Source organism: Panthera uncia, assembly GCF_023721935.1.
Source record: "Panthera uncia isolate 11264 chromosome C1 unlocalized genomic scaffold, Puncia_PCG_1.0 HiC_scaffold_3, whole genome shotgun sequence".
In the NCBI taxonomy this organism is placed as follows: Eukaryota; Metazoa; Chordata; class Mammalia; order Carnivora; family Felidae; genus Panthera; species Panthera uncia.
The window spans coordinates 99,104,748-99,126,081 of NW_026057584.1; the positions used below are offsets into that span (position 1 = coordinate 99,104,748).

The 21,334-nt window shown below is 38.5% G+C and overlaps 1 pseudogene; it reads right to left on the reverse strand.

Moving 5' to 3' along the window:
- Window positions 1–21,334, reverse strand: part of LOC125911431 (uncharacterized) — a 109,256-nt pseudogene that overhangs the window by 78,488 nt on the left and 9,434 nt on the right.

The following is a 21,334-nucleotide window of genomic DNA, read 5'->3' on the forward strand; positions in this document are numbered from 1 at the left end:
TGCCTCATCTGGAGCCAAGGCACACACCTGCCAGTAACCAATGCTTGCGTCTCCACCGTTTCTGCCAGTGGTGACACTTCCACTTTAGACCGCGCTGCCAGAGAGTAGAAGAAGATGGCTCTCCTGTTCTCCTGCCTTGTAATCTCACTCCAGTATGTCCCATTGGCTGAACAGGAAAGGAAGCCAGCTGGCAAGGGAGTTTGGAGAGACATGCTTTATCCTCTTCCAGCCCTGGTAGGCAAAGGATGAGTATAAAAGCATGCATATGGAGCTGAGCGAATACAGACACCATTTGGCCCAGTCCACTCCTGGCAATTCATTTCCATACCCTCCCCTCCTCCCATAATTATATTTCCAAACAACAACCTTAATGACATCAGGTTTGCACACAGCAAAAAGCAGTTAACCTCATAAATGTACTTGTTCCCCCCAAAGGGCCACACATTAGATCAAATAAGGGAGAGTATAATATTAATTCAATTTCTAACTTAGCTACGAGCCCACTTACACATACTACTACCTGAAGAAGCAATTGAAATGCTTCCTACATAATGTAGTAGGAAAAAGGGAGAAGAAAAAATGAAAAATATATAAAATATGCATATAGCAAGGTTATAGGAAAATAGGAGAAGTCACTACAGTCCTCTTTTCTGTAACTATCCATGAAAGCATAGTTGATATTTGTGACTTCCGTAATCAATGATTCATGTCACCTTCTCTTTGTCCTAGCCAATACTCCAGCTTGCTGTTTGATGCTCTTTATCTGGCATTTAACCTAAACATTTATTTTTGAAGACTGATTACTTATCGGCCCTGCTTTTTTACTGGATTTCTGTAATCTTCCATTAATGTTACCATTGTGCATGGAAGTGCTAAGAAGCACCCCAGAGATTCCCTTGGGTTTCTCAGTCTTCCCTGCCCCTAATAGCAACATTATATTTCCATTTGATAATCAGAATAAAACTACCCCCCTCCCCGCAGCCTGTACAGTAATCCCATTATTTGCTTCTAGGTTCAATGCCATGAAGAGCTCAAAATAACCAGGTAGCAGTCTCAACTTCGATTTGATTGAAAATAGTGCTGTGATCCTTAGAAACTTTTCTCCTGGGAAGTAAAACTCCTAAGTCAGAAAAGTCCAAAACTGTGGGGACAGGAAGCAAATGTTTGTATTAAGTACATTAGTGAATGAGTCATTCTTGCTTCCACTCTTGACTTTCAGACTTTGGTATTCTGGCTGTGAAGGAAACAGCATGACATATTCATCACAGGTTCAAAGCATATATCACACCCCTAAGGGAAACAGCCCAACCTCCCAAGGTGTTGTGTTCCAACTGGTATCAAAAGCAGCGTGTTATTCTTTAAAACCAGCTGCTTCAAGATGATGCGGTAAACGCTGTAACCTGCGACTTCCATGCAGGAGGTTGCCAGGGAGTCTGTCTTACCTTCTCATGCAATCCATTTCTGTGTTGAAAATCTGATCAAGCCCCATCTCATATACAGCACTGACATTTGATGCTAAAATGCTGGTGTTGCCACCATTCCTATCGCCATCACTGACTGGAGGCACGTTCTTTTCTCCTCGTTCTACCTTCCAATCTCCTGCTGGCACTCCCCATTGGCAGAACCTGGCAGAAATCTGACTGAAATGTAATAAGCGGGCTTCTAGCTCCACTGACAGAAAATAGTCTACGGCAAGACACGTATGGAGCTGAGGAACAACACCATCCAACACAAGAACAGTCCTCAAAGAATTTTGGGAAGACAAAATCACATAGTCATAATAACTCACTTCTCCCAACGTCAAAATTACTGTTAACTGTTTAGTCCAATTTTTTCCTGATCTAAAGCTCCAGCCCTCACCAAGGAGAAGGAAATGTCTAATTTCTTTTTTCAAGGGCAAACAGAGTCTTAGAGAATACAAAATGAGACTCTATAATCAGCAATTTAAAAATTACTTACCTTAATACACACTTTGCTGAGCATTTTACTTGTATTATATCACTGAACTCAAACAATCCCATGGATAAGCACTATGATGGCCCGAATCTCAATGATGAGGAAACTGAGGTATAAAGAGATTAAAGAATTTGCCCCAGGTCACCCAGGCAGCAAATGGTGCAGCAGGGATAGAGACCTAGCCAAGCTGGTTCCATTACTCACGTGCTCAATCACCGTGACTTCAAGGCCCCCAACCAAATCTCACTTTGCTTCCAATGCCTCTTATAACCAAGCTGGCATTTTTAAAGCAGTTTGCCAGGACTAAATTAGCTTAATGGTCCCACTGAGCTTTATTACCATTCATTCTCCCAGATGAATTAATGAATTAAATTAATATATATTAGACACATGCAGCCCACAACCTCAGCCTGATTTCTTGTTATGTGAACATGGACCTAGCAAACAAATACAATCAAAGGAAGAGCAAGATGTTTGATATAAAGCAAACAAACAATAAACACGTACTTATGAATGGATTAGTCATGTCTCTCTGCAAAGGTGCGAATGTACCCACCATATTTCATATAGAATAAAGCCACTCTCTTCGATATGGTGTTTAAGAAATTTCTTCAAGTGGGAAGTATTAGGCACCTGTAAATTATGTTAACTTCCTCCTCTGTTCTGTACTCAATGGAGAGCTACCCGAGTCCAACATCTTTATTTTAGAAGAGAGAAAGGCAAAACTTACCAACTCTTTTTAAGGAAATCAGACAAGGTTATTAGGCTACAAAGCCCAAAAGATATTATACTGACATTTTACTGAGGTCAGACACCATGGAAGCAATATATCAGGGATCCCTAAGTAAGGGTTTGACTTTTGGTGCCCTCTCTAAAGTCTTGAACACACTTTAATTATCTCTGAGTTATGAATAATATTGAAGCCAATTAGAATAAGGTTATAGTTTCAAGGGTGGACCCATAAAATGAAAGCTCAGGCGCTCACAGCAAACACCAAGAGAGTCCTTAGACATGAGATTTTTGGGTCCTGGACCTATATATAATCAAGAGTCCTGATTCTCCTTGTCCTTAGCTAATAGAAATTGAAATTGTAATGTGGACCTTATTATCTCTTGATGAAAAAAAATAATTAATAATGAGTGTCCTGATTGTCCTTCAGCTTAGTAATGTATCTGGACCAAAATAAAAGACAAAGGAGTGCTCTGAAGAAATTGATGAGATGGAAACAGTGTCCCAAAGGGTCCCTTCTCCAAGTTTTCCTGCTTGTCCTCTTCTCCACAGATCCTGTCCCTGCTCTGTGCTCTTACCCCCATGCGCTGCAAGACCATTTCACTCCTGCCATTAGGAAAATGTTATTGGGGGTACTTCCTTTATCTACCAGTTTCTTTTTTTTTAATTTAATGTTATTATTTACTTATTTATTTATTTATTTAAATATAATTTGTTGTCAGATTGGTTTCCATACAACACCCAGTGCTCATCCCAACAGGTGCCCTCCTCAATGCCCATCACCCACTTTTTCTACTAGGTTCTATCACATTTCCCCAGGAACTGCTTGCCTCTCCTCTTCCACAGCCCTGACCTAGACAGCTGCCTCCTTGTGGTATTCCCTTGGAAAATGATTCTTTGTGTGCCACCAAATCCCCAATTCGCTATTGCCTTTCTGGCCTTTAAGGTAGAAAACAGTCAGACAAGGAGCAGGGCTAATCATTCATTCATTTGCAGAAAACTTTAATTTATTGATCAGTTACCCAGGTGCTGATCTTCTTCTGTTCTATCCCCTAAAGCATACCTGCTTTCTTTTGGTTTTTGGTTTTTGTTTTTTGTTTTTAATGAAACCTTAAGGCTTATCCTTTATACCTAACTACCAGCTGCATCCCCACAGCAGGCAGCTCCTTAATGTGACAGGCAAGCACATTATGCTAAGTAGATAATCACAACAATTAACTGAAAAGGTTATAATTTCATCCTGTTGGGTACAGTTGGCCTGTCAGAAATAATTATGTTAAAATAGATCTCCAGCCTCCCTCTGCAAAAATGGAGGGGGGGTGGGCAGGGAAGAAAGAAAAAAAAAGACAATAGCTAAGAACTTCTAACTCGGCCAAACTGAATGTTCTAGAAGTTCACTGCTGGCTGAAACCCTAGGGAGATATTTAGTAGAAGAGTCCACTCAACTGAGTTGGAAATGTTCAGTTTCTAGTTCAGTGATGCTCAATGTAAATGTTGAATAAAATGTCTATGGCAGACTTTTGAGAAGCAAGATCTGACCAAAGAGGTAATCTGTCAGCATTCACAAAGAGCTGAGAAGAATTACAGAAAGAGTTCTATCAATAGCTCCGAGTCCTACCTTCAGCTTTGCTTGTCTTCATGTTTGACATCTGACTTGATCTAGAGCTGGGTATTTGCATTCTGGCATCTTGTTTCCACTCCCAATCCAATTAGCTGTGTGATTTGGAACACCTCACTTTACCTCTTTAATTACCATGTTCATTACTAATAAAATTAAAAACTCCAGCTAAAGTGCTAATATTAATTCCACTAAAATTTGCTATACCAAACATACACAGACTTCAGTGACAAAAATTTGTTTCATTAGCAGCCTTATCACTGCCACAGGAAGAGAGTTATTTCTACTTGATTCCGTTCCTTCTTATTTCCTTCTGTTCCTGCCATATTTCCTGCTATTATGGGTGGAAGAGAGATCACCATTATCTTCAAATGCTTGCCCCCAAAAAGCTTTCAGCCTAGCTGGTAAAGCAGAATCTGAACACAGACACAACTAGAGATACAAATTAAAACATAGGGGACTAAATATGTGGAATTAGATTCTAGCATCACAAAATCTGGCTAGTCTGGAAAATGAAAAATCATTGTGGCTTACATTATAGAGTGCTTGGGGATTTCATGGGTTTTTTAAATATATATTCTAAAACAAACCGTCTGTATGGTATTTCTATAAAATTGGGCCCTCCTATAGTGTGAAAGATCCCAAAAGTACAGGATGAACAGTGTAGATGCAAGCTACTCTTTTCAGTGTAAGAGGCACCTCCTATATGTTTTTTTCTTACGTTTTTCATGTCGTTGTAATTTACACCCTAGAATCAGAGGATGCACTGTCTGCCTTTTTAATTCACTTCTCTTCAAAAATGTCCCCATTAATAGGGGTGCCTGAGTGTCTCGGTTGGTTAAGTGTCCGACTTTGGATCAGGTCATTATCTTGCGGTTTGTGAGTTCGAGCTCCGCATCGGGCTCTGTGCTAACAGCTCAGAGCCTGGAGCCTGCTTCACATTCTGTGTCTCCCTCTCTCTCTTCCCCTCCCCTGCTCACACTCTGTCTCTCTCTGTCTTTCAATAATAAATAAATGTTAAAAAGAAATTTAAAAAGAAAGAAAGATGACATAATCCCTGCTGATTTAACCAGCCATGGCAACTGTCTCCATCACCAGATTTATTACATAAGATTAATTTTTCTTTTTTTCCCCATTATCTAGGAGTTTTTCTTACTTCCTGCCAAAGTCACCACAAGGCACATAATAATATTCTCTTAAGAAATGAATACTTCGAATCCTAGAGAAATTATTGAAGTTTAGAAAAGAATCAACAAATTTTGCCAAAACCAGGATTTCTCAACTTCAGTACTATTGACATTTCCAGCCAGATAACCCTTTGTCATGGGGGTGATGCTGTGTCTTTTACAGTGTTTACCAGCATCCCTGGTCTCTGTCCACGAGATGCCAGTAGCACCTCACCACGCAATTGTGGCAATCAAAAATTGTGTCCGAAATTTCAAAAGTCCCATGAGGACTTTTGCCCCAGTTGAGAACCCAACTGTAAGCCTCAGTTGAGAACCACTGGCCTACACCTATCATTATTTAAGTACATAAATTAAGAATTAGAGAAAGCAATGACTTCTCAAGATAGACTAGTAGAAGGAATAGAAATCCATGCACACTAATCTTCAACAGATGCTCGTTATGTGTCCACTTATTTTCTCACGTGAGGGCCACTGTGCTTAATGAATTCACGAATCAAGCAATACTATGTGAATGAAATAATGGAAATGTATTAGTATTAGGTTTCCTGTTAGTGATCAAAACTCAAAATAGGAGTGTTTCCAATTGCATGTTTCTTACAGAAATCCAAGCCTGGGCGAGAGAATCTATTATCAAGATGCTGCCTTCTTTGACCTCCTTGTTTTACTGACCTAAAAGTGCAGGTCCTGCTTCAGAGTCGATAATCGCTCTAGTTCTGGCCATCGTTCTCATGTGGAGCAGTAGGAAAAAGAAAAGGAGGCAGGAAGTGTTCATGACACCCCACCTCTAAGGCCATATCGTTTCCCACCCATTTCTACCTCCTTCATGGGCTGAACCTCGCTGCAAGGGAGACCAAGGACAACAGTCTTCATTTGGGGCAGATATCTGTCTGGCCAACACTAACTGTTCTATTACTGAGAAAGGAGAGGAGTAAAGACATGAGAAGACAATAGACAGTCCCAACTACAGGGAGAATGAGAAGGATCTGGAAAGAGAGACCAGAGTGAGGAAGGCAAGAGGGGGAAAGAAAAAGGAAGAATATTAATATAAACTGCCTGGCACCTAGTAGATCTTCAATAAAAATTAATTCCCTTTCCTCTTCCAATCCTCCTTTGGAACTGATGATTTAAGGCTATCACTAGCTATCTGTCTATAGGAGAAAGAGGGCAATTATTTAATAGCAAAACCTAAATGCAACTAAACTACTTGCATTAAAATTAAATGTAGCTTTACCGGTCTTTTTATTCAAACAGAGAATAAGGGTTTCATCTCCTTGTCCTATTTCTGACAGCACTTCCATGTGTAACTTGATTATTATTATATTTTTTATTCTGGAGTTGTATCCTGCTGCTTACTGACATTAATTCATCATGTCTGCTATGCTTACAGCCTTTCTTTCTAAGCTGGTTACCCACAGGAAAGCTGTAGGAACATTTTATATATACATATATATTTATCTCATGCTCATTTCATAGCAGATGGAGTAGGAAATATGTTGCCTGACAGATGGTTATTAAAGAAGTTTGCTGGTCAGTCACAAGCCATGTGGGCTTTTTGTTTACAAGTCAGATCAGGCACTGAAAGATTACATTCAAGGAATTGTCAGTTTACATTGTTTTCAATAACTAAGACTTGAGGTTGGATTGTGTTTTAGTTTCAGATTTATAATGAATAATTCCATTTAAGTTTCTGGTGCTTAGGAAACTATGCATCTAGAATAAAATTCATTTATATATTCATTCAAGAAGTTTTCACTGAGCATCAGACATTGTCCTAAATACGCAAAAATATGGCATCCTGTTGGGACCAAAAGAGAGGTAGAGGATCTTCATGTAGAACGTGCTTCCTGACATCTCAGTCTGAGGTTGGGATCCTTCCTCCACACTCACACAGCGGCGTCCCCATGACACTTTCATGGTACTTTCTGCACAGAACCACAGTGCTGGCTCCCTTATCTGCTCTCTTTTTACTCTGCAAGCTCTGGAACAGAAGGATCACCTTAGCCACTTCTCAGTACTGAGTACCCAGCACTCCACAAAAGCTGGTTGGACAAATAAAGAAAAAAAAAACACAACAAAATTTACCATTTGTATTTTATTCAATTCAACAAAAAATGTAAGCAATGGGAACATGCACAAAAAGTATTCAAAGAAACAATAATGTAAATTAGAGAAGCCATGAGGCTTCAAAAAAAAAAGCAATGAGAATCTTTATCTAAATAAAGGCATTGGCCCTGTCACACACACACACACACACACACACACACACTATTATTACTACTCTAATTAGCTTCAACTTGTCTGCAAACTTGACTTTTCTCCATGTCAAAGGAAGAAGCAATTTGGACATGGTTAATTCCACTTCCAGCTGGTGACATCATACATCTGCAACTACTAAGAGTTGGCTATTGAAAAAGTTACCATTTTCTAAAGAAATGCCTATGTAAGAGATATCTGCTCGAGTGGTTCATGCTTTCTCTTTCCTCTTCGGCAATGCTGTCCTGGGATGGATGAATTCACACCGAATGACAGGCTAGCATCCCCTACAGGTGCAGATGTCACTGTGAGATAGGTCTGATCAGGCGAGACTTCACAGTGACCTGGTAGGAGATGAATTAGGCATGACGAAATGGTAGATCACTTTGCTTTAAAACAGCAACCACAAAAAACAACACCTATAAAATCAGGTGGACTATTTATGCGAATTTAGCATATTTTGCAGCCTTTATATCTTGATATTGGAAACACTTAAACTGGTCTCAAACCCAGTACTTTTATTCTTTTCCTCTAGAACATTATATTATGTTTTACACTATATTTCTAACATAATATTACAAAAAACATCCAGAATTTGGGAGAGTGTACTGTGCAATATGATTGCAGTAATTAAGTTTTAGAGTACTTGATAGGCAAGCAATACAGCACTTGAGCAAGCCAACATGAACTCACGCCTCCTTGCCTTTCCTCCATCATATATTTTGTTAACTTAAAATTGACCATCGGGGCGCCTGGGTGGCTCAGTCAGTTAAGTGTCCAACTTTGGCTCAGGTCATGATCTCGCGGTCCGTGAGTTTGAGCCCCGCGTCGGGCTCTGTGCTGACAGATCAGAGCCTGGAGCCCATTTCAGATTCTGTGTCTCCCTCTCTCTCTGCCCCTCCCCTGTTCATGCTCTGTCTTTCTCTGTCTCAAAAATAAATAAACGTTAAAAAATTTAAAAAAAATTGAACATCAAATTCACTTTGTACTTTTACTTTTTACTGTTTAAGTGACACTTCTGAGGAAACTGTTTTTGCATTATTTTTTAAAATAGGTAATATAATAGGATGTGTATATAAAATTCTCTCTCTGTCTCTTACACACACACACACACACCCTGAAAACATTTCTACTATACATCACATAGAAAATCAAGATAGCATATTCTCCAAGTAAGAGCTGAAAACTAGAACAGTGAACATGAACTGTACTGATGTCAAGCTTTTCTGAGCGAATTTGCTAATATCACCAAGAATAGTGATTCTCAAACCTCACTGTGCCTCAGAATCACCTGAAGAGCTTGTAGAAAACACACCTGGCTGAGGCTTACTGTCAGGCTTTCTGACTCCGCAGCTCTGGGCCAGGAATGCACTTTTCTAACAAGTTCTCTGGTGATACAGATGCAGGGGCCTCTGGTCCAGAGAGCACCCACTGAGAAGCAGTGAAGTGGGAACTGGTGAATGGGAAGAGCTGGGGCCAGCAAGGCTTCGGACCCACCGCTCCACCAACACAGTTCCCATCCAGATTATTGTGACCGCACGTTAAAAAGATAAAGCAAGCAAACCAAACTATCAAGGATCATCTCTATTCCTCATCTTACTTGAGTTATCACTAACCTTTGCCACACGGGAGTGCTTTCTCTTCCTGAAATGTTTTCTTAACTTGGGTTCTAGAATACTACTCTCTTGATTTATCCCCCGTAATTTCACAGGCCATGACTCCTCAATTTCTTCTCTCTGTTTCCCCTCATCTTCCACACAGTAAATGTTCGAGTAAATCAAGGTTCCGTCTATGAGCTTTTGGACTATCTACACTTATTCCCTGAGTGGTCCAATCCAGTTTCACGACCAAATAGAAGCTTCTTCTGAAACTAATAAACTTCTACCTCCAGGCCAGACCGCCCCCCCAGTGTACTCCCGATTCATCTATCCATCTGTGTCCTTCAACATTGCCACTCCGATGTCTAATGGATTTATACCATTTAAATGAACTTGCTCCTCTCCCCATGACCTGCCTGGTCCACAGTATTCCTTATCTTAGTAAGCAGCAATTCACATTTTTTTCTAGTTTTTCAGATAAAAGAAAGTTGGATGTAGATGCTTTTTGGGGAGTTGCATTCTGTGGTCTCCCAGTTGCACATCTTGCTTTTCTCTGACCAGCAAATTAATTATAAATACAATCAAATTTAAATTGTAAAGAAGATCATGCCACATCTTAGTCCAAATCTTACCAAAGCAAATTTGCTAATATCACCAAGAATAGTGAATAGCGATTCTCTCAGAAAAGCTTGACATCAGTACAGTTCATGTTCACTGTTCTAGTTTTCAGCTTTTACTTGGTGAATATGCTATCTTGATTTTCTATGTGATGTATAGTAGAAATGTTTTCAGGGTGTGTGTGTGTGCGTGTGTGTAAGAGACAGAGAGAGAATTTTATATACACATCCTATTATATTACCTATTTTAAAAAATAATGCAAAAACAGTTTCCTCTGTCTCTCCAAACTATTCTTCTCCCATTCTTTAATCATTCACAGCTTTATTCAAACGTTGCTTTAATGGGCTTTCCCTGTCTACACACATGAAGTTGCCAGCTTTCAAAACGCCTTCTCCCTCTTACTATGCCTATTGTACTGCATAGAACTTCATACAAACTTAAATACTATGTAACTAACTATACATTGTACATTTATTTCTATGGAAAAATAGACAACTAACACATAAGCACATAGTCAGTGTCTTTGTCTATCTCATTCACTGCTCTATTCCCACACCTTAAGTAGTTCTTGGCATATAATAGTCAGTCAATAAATATTTGATGAATGAATCATATGACCCAGATTGCAGCTCAAACAAGTGGATGAAAAATCTCGAAGATGCGTTAAAAGATGTAGAAAATAAAATGAGTAGGTTGAATATGTACCGATTTGGAGTGCTAAAAAAAAAAAAAGAATAAAGAGAATGAGGGAGAGGTAATACTTAGAAAAAATGACTGGGAATTTTACAGAATTGGTGTAAGGCATGAAGCTTCAGAATTAAGGAGTACAATGAATCTCAAATAGGATAAATAAAATGAGATCTACACTTTAAAAGATTGTTGTGAAACCAGAGAATACCAAAAACAAAGGCAAGATCATTGGGGCAGCCAGAGAAAAAGGTCAGAATAACTAGAAAAGAAAGCTAAGCTACAGAAAAATTTTTGAGGCAAAAATAAAGGCCAGAAGATGGTGATGTATTAAAATAAAATGGTCATCCTGGAATTGTATGACAGAGAACAAGGGAAAATGAGGAATTTTGTGGCCAAAAGAGGTGAATGGCCTAGAAACCCTCCCTAAAAGATAAACTTCAATGGAAAGGAAAATTAGATGGAAGAAGAAATAGTGAGCAAATAAATAGTGATATAAATATAGGTGACTATAAAAAGGTAAAGTAAGATCAAACAAGATAGAACAATACAGAAACAGAACGCTGGAAACAGTTACATGTAAGGCTAAGCACAGTTAAAGTAAATAAATGTTCTATTATTGAGGGAAGGGCAAAGGCATTGATCTACCTTATCTTTAGCTAAGTATTTATTTAACACGTGTTAAAAATAGAAATAGAGTAGGAGAAAAGGGATGGAATGTTTTTAAATTACACCAAGAATATTAGAGAGAAAGAAACAGAGGGAGAAAGAGACAGAGGGAGAGACAGAGAGAAGCCTACAAAAAAATCTTAAAAGTACAAAATACCATGACACAGCAAATCTGTACATAGAATGAATAATAATAATAATAAATGCAATAAGTGTAAATTACTAAGATTACCATTTAAAGAAAGGTTATCAGACTGGATTAAAATATCAAATGATTACTCTTAAAACATTAGACCGTAGAAATGTTGAACATAAAAGTACCGAAGAAAATCTATCTGGCAGATTCTAACCACAAGTTAGTGAGGCTGTATTAATGGTAGGCAAAATAGACTTTCAGGAAGAAAGAGTTACTGGAAATTAATAAGGTCAGTACAACTAGGAATTTATCCAAGAGATACAGGTGTGCTGTTCCAAAGGGGCAAATGCACCCCCATGTTTATAGCAGCACTTTCAACAATAGCCAAAGTATGGAAAGAGCCCAAATGTCCATCGGCAGATGAATGGATAAAGAAGATGTGGTGTGTGTGTGTGTGTGTGTGTGTGTGTGTGTGTATAGCACAGAGCCCGACGTGCGGCTCAAACCTATGAGCCATGAGATTACGGCCTGGGCAGAAGTCGGCCATTTAACCAACTGAGCCACCCAGACACCCCTCGATAACATTTGAAAACAATATTTGCAATAATTCAAAACCTTACAACAGCTAAAATTATATTTGGACATTATTAGCATGACTTCCTTTATAAACTGCCCAAATTCAAGCCTGTTGTTTGGCACCTCTATCGTACTTCTAGCCCTTGCACTGGAGAGTGCTTTGCACTGGCTACACAATGTAGCACCTACTCCTGACCTCCAGCCTAATCACCCCAACTAATTTATTTACCACTTAAGATAGGATTCTTTTAAATCACCAATTAGCTTGTTTGTACTGTGTATACGCATATGTTAATATCCAAAACATGGGTTTTTAAATTTAATTTGCTATTCTTTTTTACATTCTTCCTTGTGTGCACAGTATGTATGACTGGGAAATGGGTCCTTGTTGTTATTGGCATTGCTAATTTTGTTATATGGTATTATAAGTTCCAAAGTATAAGTTAAATTTCTTTATTTTTACTTTTTGATATATTTTGGATTGTTTTCTTACTTTTTGTTCTCAATTTTTTGTTATTATTTTTTTAATGTTTATTTGTTTTTGAGAGAAACACACACACACACACACACACACACACACACAGAGTGTGAGTGGGGGAGGAACAGAGAGAGGGAGACACAGAATCTGAAGCAGACTCCAGGCTCTGAGCTATCAGCACAGAGCCCAATGAGGGGCTCAAACTCATGAACAGTGAGATCATGACGTGAGCCAAAGTCGGAAGCTTAACCTACTGAGTCACCCAGGTGCCCCTGGTCTCAATGTTTTTGGAACCTAAAGTATGAAGGAATTTGATTTTATAATATTTTAAATTAATTTTTGCTTGTTTTTAAATATATCTATTTATCCAAAGGATATAAGAGTGCTGATTCATAGGGGGCACTTGTACCCCAATGTTTATAGCAGTGCTTTCAACAATAGCCAAATTATGGAAAGAGCTTAAATGTCCATCAACTGATGAATGGATAAAGAAGATGCGGTTTATATATACAATGGAATACTACTTGGCAATGAGAAAGAATGAAATCTGGCTATTTGCAGCAACGTGGATGGAACTAGAGGGTATTGTGCTAAGTGAAATGAGTCAGTCAGGGAAAGACAGATACCATATGTTTTCACTCATGCGGAACTTGAGAAACTTAACAGAAGACCATGGGAGAAAGGAAGGGGAAAAAATAGTTACAAACAGAGAGGGAGGCAAACCATAATAGACCCTTAAATACAGGGAACAAACTTGAGGGTTGATGGGGGTGAGGGGGAGGGGGGAAATGGGTGATGGACATTGAGGAGGGCACTTGTTGGGACGAGCACTGGGTGTTGCATGCAAGTGATGAATCAGGGAATCTACCCCCGAAAACCAAGAGCACACTGTATACACTTTACATTAGCTAACTTGACAATAAATTATATTCAAAACAATAGCAGAAACAAATAAATAAAACAATGTTTAAAAAAATAAAATAAAATATATTTATTTTTGTAGGAATCTTAGATTCACAGCAAATTTGAGCAGAAAATACAGAGTTCCTATATACCCCTGATGACACCCCCCCTGCCCACATACAGCCTCCCCACTGCCAACATCCCGCACCGGTGGTCCATCTGTTCAATCAGTGCAACTCAATGACACATCGTACATAGTCTATATTGTATATTAAAGTTCACTATTGGTGTTGTACCTTCTGTGGGTTTTGACAAGTATATAATAACATGTATCCCCCATTAAAATATCACATAGAATAATTTGATAAAAATTCTCTGTGCTCTGCCTATTCATCTCTCCCACTTTCCTAATCCCTGGAAACCATCAATCTATTTATTGTCAATATAATTTTGCCTTTTGCAGAATGCGGTATCATACAGTATGTAGCCTTTTCAGATTGGCTTCTTTCACTAAGTAACATGCATGTATATTCCTTTATGTCTTCTCATGCCTGATAGTTCATTGTTTTTAACTGCTGAGTAATATTCCATTTTCTGGATATATCACAGTTCATTTATCCACTCAGCTACTGAAGGATATGTCGGCGGCTTCCCAGTTTGGTCAGTTATAAATAAAAGTGCTCTTAAGCATCTGTGTGCGGGTTTTTGTGTGGATGTATGTTTCAATTCATTTGGGTAAGTACCAAAGAGAGCTATTATTGTTTCCTTTTAAGAAATAAAAGAAACATTATAAAAAGGATAGTTAAGCATAACTTAATGAGGATACTTATTAAACAGGGTTATCATTTGCTATTTCAACTATATGTATTCAAAATAGTTTTGTTATATATGAATTTAAATAATATTCATATTTTGTGGATTTTATCTCAAATATGGATTTGTGTGCCCCAGTAAGTCTTTTTCCTCAGTCTAAATGTTTCCAAACACCAACCAGCACTATGAAAAAAAAAAAGACAAGTAGAAAAGAGAAAGAAAGTTTTAAATGTTTGCAATTACAAAGTATAAAACAAATGTCTATAATTAGATCAGTCAAATGTATAAAGAAGTATCAATTCAAATATATAAAGTATCATTTCAAATATATAAACCAAAAATGAACTGATTTACAGGGAAAAAAAACCTGGCGAATCTGCACTCTCCCCAGTAGTTGATTAATCAAAACTACTCTCTTCACCACAGAAAATGAGGGTATCAAAGATAAAAGCAACACATAGCCCACTATGTCGCTGTCACCATAGTTTCCTCTTTTATTGGATTTTTGCCTGAAATAGTTCCAAGACATTTCTTCTGTCCTTCTTCTCCCAACTTGTGTTATTGTATCCTTTCTTCATGGTCAGATCAAATTACACTTTTATTCTCTTCTGCATGCTAATTGCCACATTTTTCTTGGTCTAACTTCTATAGTCAAATATTTTCAATGCTCATTACCTGTTCTTTTTATTTCATCTTTTTGTTTACTCTGACATGTTTTATTTAAATTTCTTTCAGTCTCTGTATTGATCTACCTTGTTCTCAACTATCATTTACATATTACTCATATTAAATGTAATGCGCTACTGTTTATTTTAAACCAAACTGCCTATTTAAATGTTATATTTTTAAAGGTTTAGAAAGTTAAAAGAATAACTAACTTGTATCTAAATAAATCCTAAGATAATGCTCACAATATTTAATATGAATCACTTGATTTAGGGCTTTAGGGAGAACAAATATATTTACAATAATAAAAGATTAAATAAATAAAACTCACATGTGCTTGTGGGGAAATAATGCACCTGTTTCTTTTTGAATCAAATTTACTGAATTTGGGTTTATAATATATTAGTCTATATGAGTCTCTCTCTTATTATTTTAATCCGGTACTAGTTATATGAAAAGAAAACAAGTCAACCTATACTTAGGAGATCTCTGGAAGGAAACCTAGTAGGTAGAAAAAATATTATATAAGTAACAAATTAGAAATTATTCAGTTTTCAAAGTCTTGACTAAAATTGCTCTCTTATCTTTTTAACATTATATCTAAATACAGACTTTTAAAATATATAAACATCTACTTGCTAGTGGCTGGGGTTGAGCCACAGCAATCTGAGTTTTTTTTCTTCTTCTTCTTTTTAAATGTTTATTTTGGGGAGAGAGCACGAGTGGGGGAGAGGCAGAGAGGACAACAGAGAATCCGAAGAGGGCTCCGTGCTGACAGCAAAGAGTCGACACAGGGCTCAAAACCAACAAAGGAGCCACGAGATTATGACCTGAGCCAAAGTTGGCTGCCCAAGCAACTGAACCACCCAGGCGCCCCAGCAATCTGAGTTTTAACAAGCTCCTTGGGTGATTCTGTCACATCCTAGGCTGCATAATTCATTCTCAAGAGGACAACATTGCCTAGGAAGGTGTGAACATTGTTTCTTGGAAGAGGACAAACTTTAGGTATTACAATACTTACACCAAAGCTCTACCTTACATAATAAAATCTCATTTTTTAGCATTTAACTTCATGAAGGAGGGGTGAGGTAATGTCCAAAAATTTTCCTTATGAGAGGGTAAGGGGGAAAAACAGTTGAGGAACATGGGGGTAGGTCAACAAGAGTAAGGGTCTTATGAAAATCCTTGAAGGTGAAAAGAATCCTGGTCTAGGATCTTAAACCCTGAATAAGACTGAGAAAAGTTAATGCAGAAGAGGAAGTGGCTTTCCAACAAGATCTGTGCCCACTGCCCAATCCCACTGGTAGAGCAATTTTAGTACAAACACTGAGTGGAAGGGTCAGGACAAGGGTAGGATCAAAAACTTTAATTCACAAGTGACTGGGCTGGTTCCTTTACCTCAGAATGACAGAAGTAGTTATTGTCTCAAGAGTGTCTAAAACAAAATCCTAGTTAAAATTGCTTGGTGTTTAGAGCAGTAGTTAGGAGTGTTATTGACCATCAGATCCAAAGTGCTTATATGAATCCCACTAGTGGAATCAAGGCACTGGCAGTTCAGGATTCAGGGGATTAGTAAGTCTGGATTTCCCAATCTGAAGTGAAGAAAAAGTATTCAAAACATATAGGAAGAGGGGCACCTGGTTGACTCAGTCAGTTGCGTGACAAACTCTTGATTTGGGCTCAGGTCATGGTCCCAGAGTTGTGGGATTGAGTCCTTCATCGGACTCCACACTGAGCATAGAACCTGCTTGAGAGTCTCTCTCTCTCTCTCTCTCTCTCTCTCTCTCTGCCCCTCCCCCCCCACAAGCACTCTCTCTCTTTCTCTCTCTCACACAACTAAACCAAACAAACAGACAAACAAATTAAAAAAAAAAAACATAAAGGGAGAACAACAGAGAAAAACAGAAGTTCCCTTTAGGTACTAGTTGCCTGGTAAGATGTGTGTTTGTGTCATATGCACCATAATGACATGAATTAATGTGAAATCTGTTGTTATCAATCTATTCCCTTTTCAAGGATACAGTTCATATGTTGCTTGTTTACTATCTTTCCACCATCAAGCATGTAATAGGTAATCAGTGACTGTGGAAGGACTGAATCTAGGACTAGGTAGGACGGTCATTGCCATCCTTGAAAGTCTATCTTTCTCCTTAGGCCTATTTATATCGAACTTATGGGAAAAGAAACATTTTAGAATCTAATTAAATCTGGCCTCGTGTCTAAATAGCTGTTTGGGCATAATTTCTGAGGATTTGTGGGGAATCTCTAGTTGCTGAGAACTCTTCTGTTAAAGAATCATTGCTGCAAGCACTGGGCAGGGGGTGAGGAATTGATATTCTCTGAGTAATTACTTCCACTTGGTTAACATCAAAAAACACTTTCTACCAAATGGGAAACCAGGTAGACTATATCTTTGCAGTGGCATTTAAATTTGATGTTCTTTTAGACCATGTTCTCACTTTTGCCTTGGTATAGTGGTTCCTATACTACAACCAACATCCACAATTTCTCACTAAGAAGCCAGGAGGTCAGAGGAGTTTTGGTCAATTAGTCAGTGACCACTCACAAGCTGGACCAATTTTATGGTCAGAATCATGACCCAAATCAAAGCTTGTCTCTCCCTCCAAAACAATGTGAAGACCTTGGACCCCAGCCTGAAAAATATCTAATCTAGAGTTTTTAATCATGTGCTCTTAAATAATTTAAACAACCTCAGATGAAACAACAGAAATTTCCAGCAACCTTTTCATAGTTTGTGGGAATTACATTAAAGACTTGTCTTGGCACACACCATTTCAGTAACTACAACAACCTATTAGGATTTAGAAGCATTTCTAATTGGTCAGCATGCCAAAAATGAGGAATTTAGGCTCAACAATATCTTCATAGAACTCTTGAAAGAGCCACAAAAAGAGGAGAATGGAAAGCATGTTGATGCAAAACTGTTCTTCTCCTGCATTCTGTTCTGTTTTAGTTACTTCTCATACAGGCTAAACCTTTCTAGAAAGAGTAATTTAAGAGCTTATAGCTGCAGAGGTGCAAAGCCAACTGCACTCTATTTAAGAAAGGGAGTCTAAGTGCTGCACTCCACACACGGGCACCAGGGCAAGACAGACATCCATAAATCTCCTGCAGTTCCAAGGAAGAAAGACTCCGGCACATGATGGATGTGTAACAAGCCTCTTGTGAACCTATTTCTGGAGACATGTGTCTACTTATAAGAGCAAGAGGCCCAGAACTGCATGATACAGCACTTGGTCATGCATTCAACAAGCTTATTTAGTACCATCTGTATGCAAGTCACTTTGTGTAACCTGGATGATTTAGAACATAGAGTTACTAAGAGCTGCTGCCTGGATCGATCCTATGTGTAGACAGCGGTAATGACTGTTAAAATATCGTGATTTAAAGGATGCTACATGACCTCCTCTGCCAAAAACTATCACTTCTCATAGACGGATATGACTTGATCCACTCCTTTTTTGGCATCATATGTATTAAGCACCGTCTGTTAAGGAACCAAAAGCAGGGAAGTTTCAATCATCAACAAGAGCAATTCTAAAAGTCTCATGAGTTTCTATCTACTCTATCCTGCCCTGGTTTTCCATACATGGATCCTATGAACGACCCAATGGCCTTTCAACATCTTTCATTTTTGCAAAAGTTAGCAGAGCAACCAAAAAGCTCTAACAGATACAACTGAGAATCAGTTTAGCCGATTAGTTCATTTTTCCTCAAGACCTTCAGCCCACACCAAGATCCCAGAAATATCAGATACAAGGCAGCTAATTTTACAGCCTGGGTACCATAAGAATATTTGGCTGGCTAGAAGGTTTAGCAAAGAGTGATTACCAGAAATGATATTCAGGACCTGACAACAGGCAACAGAGAGGAGAAAGAATTGGCAAAATTTGAGGATTCACTCATTCAACCAATATTTATGTAGTACTACTTTCTACCAAGCCCCTGATAAATGCTGGGGATACATCATTGAAGGTGACAGACATAACCTCTCATCTCAAGAGTGAGAGAGACCAAGAAAACACACAAGTAATAAAATCAATAGTGTAATTACTGCAGATGCAATGGTACAAAGACACATTAGCAATGATGCAACCAGAGAGGGACCTTGAACATAGGAGTCCTCTACCACTCACTACAAAGTGGGCCAAACAATGAAACAGCATGGAAGAAAGAGGAGATGAGGGAGAGGATAAAAGAAAGTGACAGTGAAGGAAGGAAGACTATCTAACCGTACTTGATGCCATCCAAAACTGACGTTGGACTTCAAGGATACAGCTCCCAGGCACCATGTATTAGGGTCTGATGCACACAGGTGGCTGGGATCCAGAAGGCTTCACCTCTCAGAGTTAGTCCAACATCCCAATAAGGTTTTGCAAGGAAAACTTGAAGAACTTCATGATAAGGTAGACCACAGAATAACAAAACTCATAAACTGTGCACAGTGAGTTGAACTAAATTCCTAAGTATATCTACACTATCTGGTGCCCCAAGTGTTGGAAAGTGAATGGACCTATACCAGGCATTAGTTCTAACACCTTGTCCACGCAACACTATGTTTACCTGGCAATTTATACAACATAAAATGATCCTGGATTATGTATTTGTTGTTTAGGATGGGAAGACACAGTGAGTTGCAATTAAAAATGCACTAGATTAAAAAGGTAGCATTTTCACACCACTGAGATCTATTCTAGACTGTAGGAACCCATGTTCCTCTCCTTCCCACCCATGCATTCCCTGTCAAAGAGAGGATTATGGTAGAACAGAGTCTGACCCACTGTCCTGCAAAATTGAGGAACCCAATGGTGCAACAATAAATCATCTCAGAAGTAACCAGGTCACATTAATTATGAGGCAGTCAAAAATTATGGCCCCACCTATGGGTGTTAGGTCTGAGTGATATGGACTGATTTCTATGCTACCCTCAAACCTAAAAATGAACAAAATACAGGAAACTCTAATTCTGAAATTTTCTGATGAGACACATCCCTAACTGAATGAAGCTGAGGCTTCAGCAGCAACTCCATGAGAAACCAGGGGGATATCATTAGACCATGATGCAGATTGCATGTGTATTCTTTTGCATCTCTTTTTTGTTGATTAAATAATTAATGATGTCAAAATAATTTCAGTCAACACTGAGTCATCGTTCTCCCCAGACATTGAAACAGGGCAAGTATTTCCTAGATAAGTATAAGAAGTATGAAATCTACTTTAGAATACTCCCTTATTCAGAGGGTACCGCTACCTGAATTCTGTCCAGGAAGCCATGGAACATAATTCCCCAGGGTGGTTTCAAATGGTGTGTTGTCCCCAAAGCAGAGCCATTATGGAAAATCAAAATCACTAAAAGCTAGATAACTTTGTCACTGAGAGAACAGTGAGATCCACTGAGTAATGGAAGAAGCTGACCAAGATATGATCAGGAACTTGAGCGCTATGATCTGGTAGATCCCAATTTAACTTTTAGTAATGTGACTTATTCACTTACTTTCTCATTCATTTCACAGATATTTATTATAGTCTATGTGGGTCTGTTAGCGATGCATATTTAAACAAGGGAAACATAGTCCCTACCTTAATAGAACTCACTATCCAGCTGAGGGGTGGGGGGGAGTTGTTTTTACATAAGACACAAATATGTAAATGCAAACATGTATGAGATATGGTAAAGAAAATACATGGTGCTCTATGAATGTTAATGGGGTCATCTGAATTAGCCTGGAGGTCAGAGAAGCTTTCTTTAAAGAATCTTCATCAGAGATTCAAGGATAAGGAATTAATTGGGAAATTCTGGGGATGTATGAGAAAAGTCCAGCCAGAGAAAATTCATCTTTGCAAAATAGCCTGGACATTTTTCATTTGATTGATAAACATCACAAAGTTTGGTGATATCTTCTAATGAGGATATGGAGAAAAGATTATTTTCTACAGTGCTGGTATAAACTGGCAAAACACTTTTATAAAAGGCAACTTGGAAAAAGAAAAATAAATTACCAACTCACACACCTTTTGATCCATTACTTTAGCATCTATGACTGTAGCCTATTCATGAATACATATGGCAAGATGATGCATGCCTTAATAACATTTGGGGTCGATAATTCAGAAAGAGTGGAAGCCATTTATCAATAGGAGGGTAGATCAGTAAAATGGAATGCATCCATCCAAAGAAATACCATGATACAAAGCATCACGTAGTTATGAAAAGAAATGATGGGGTGTTATATGTATCGATCAGTTAGTGGACGGTGTTGCACTCCTTCCCAGAGCCTCTTCACTGGGCTAGTGAACGTATTTTCCAGCTACAATGAGTGCTATCTGCTAACCAATCACAGCTGCACCCTTCCCACAGAATTAACCTTCAGCCAATGAGAGTTTCCACCTCAAAGAGCGATGCTGGGAGACTATACATCCTCCAAG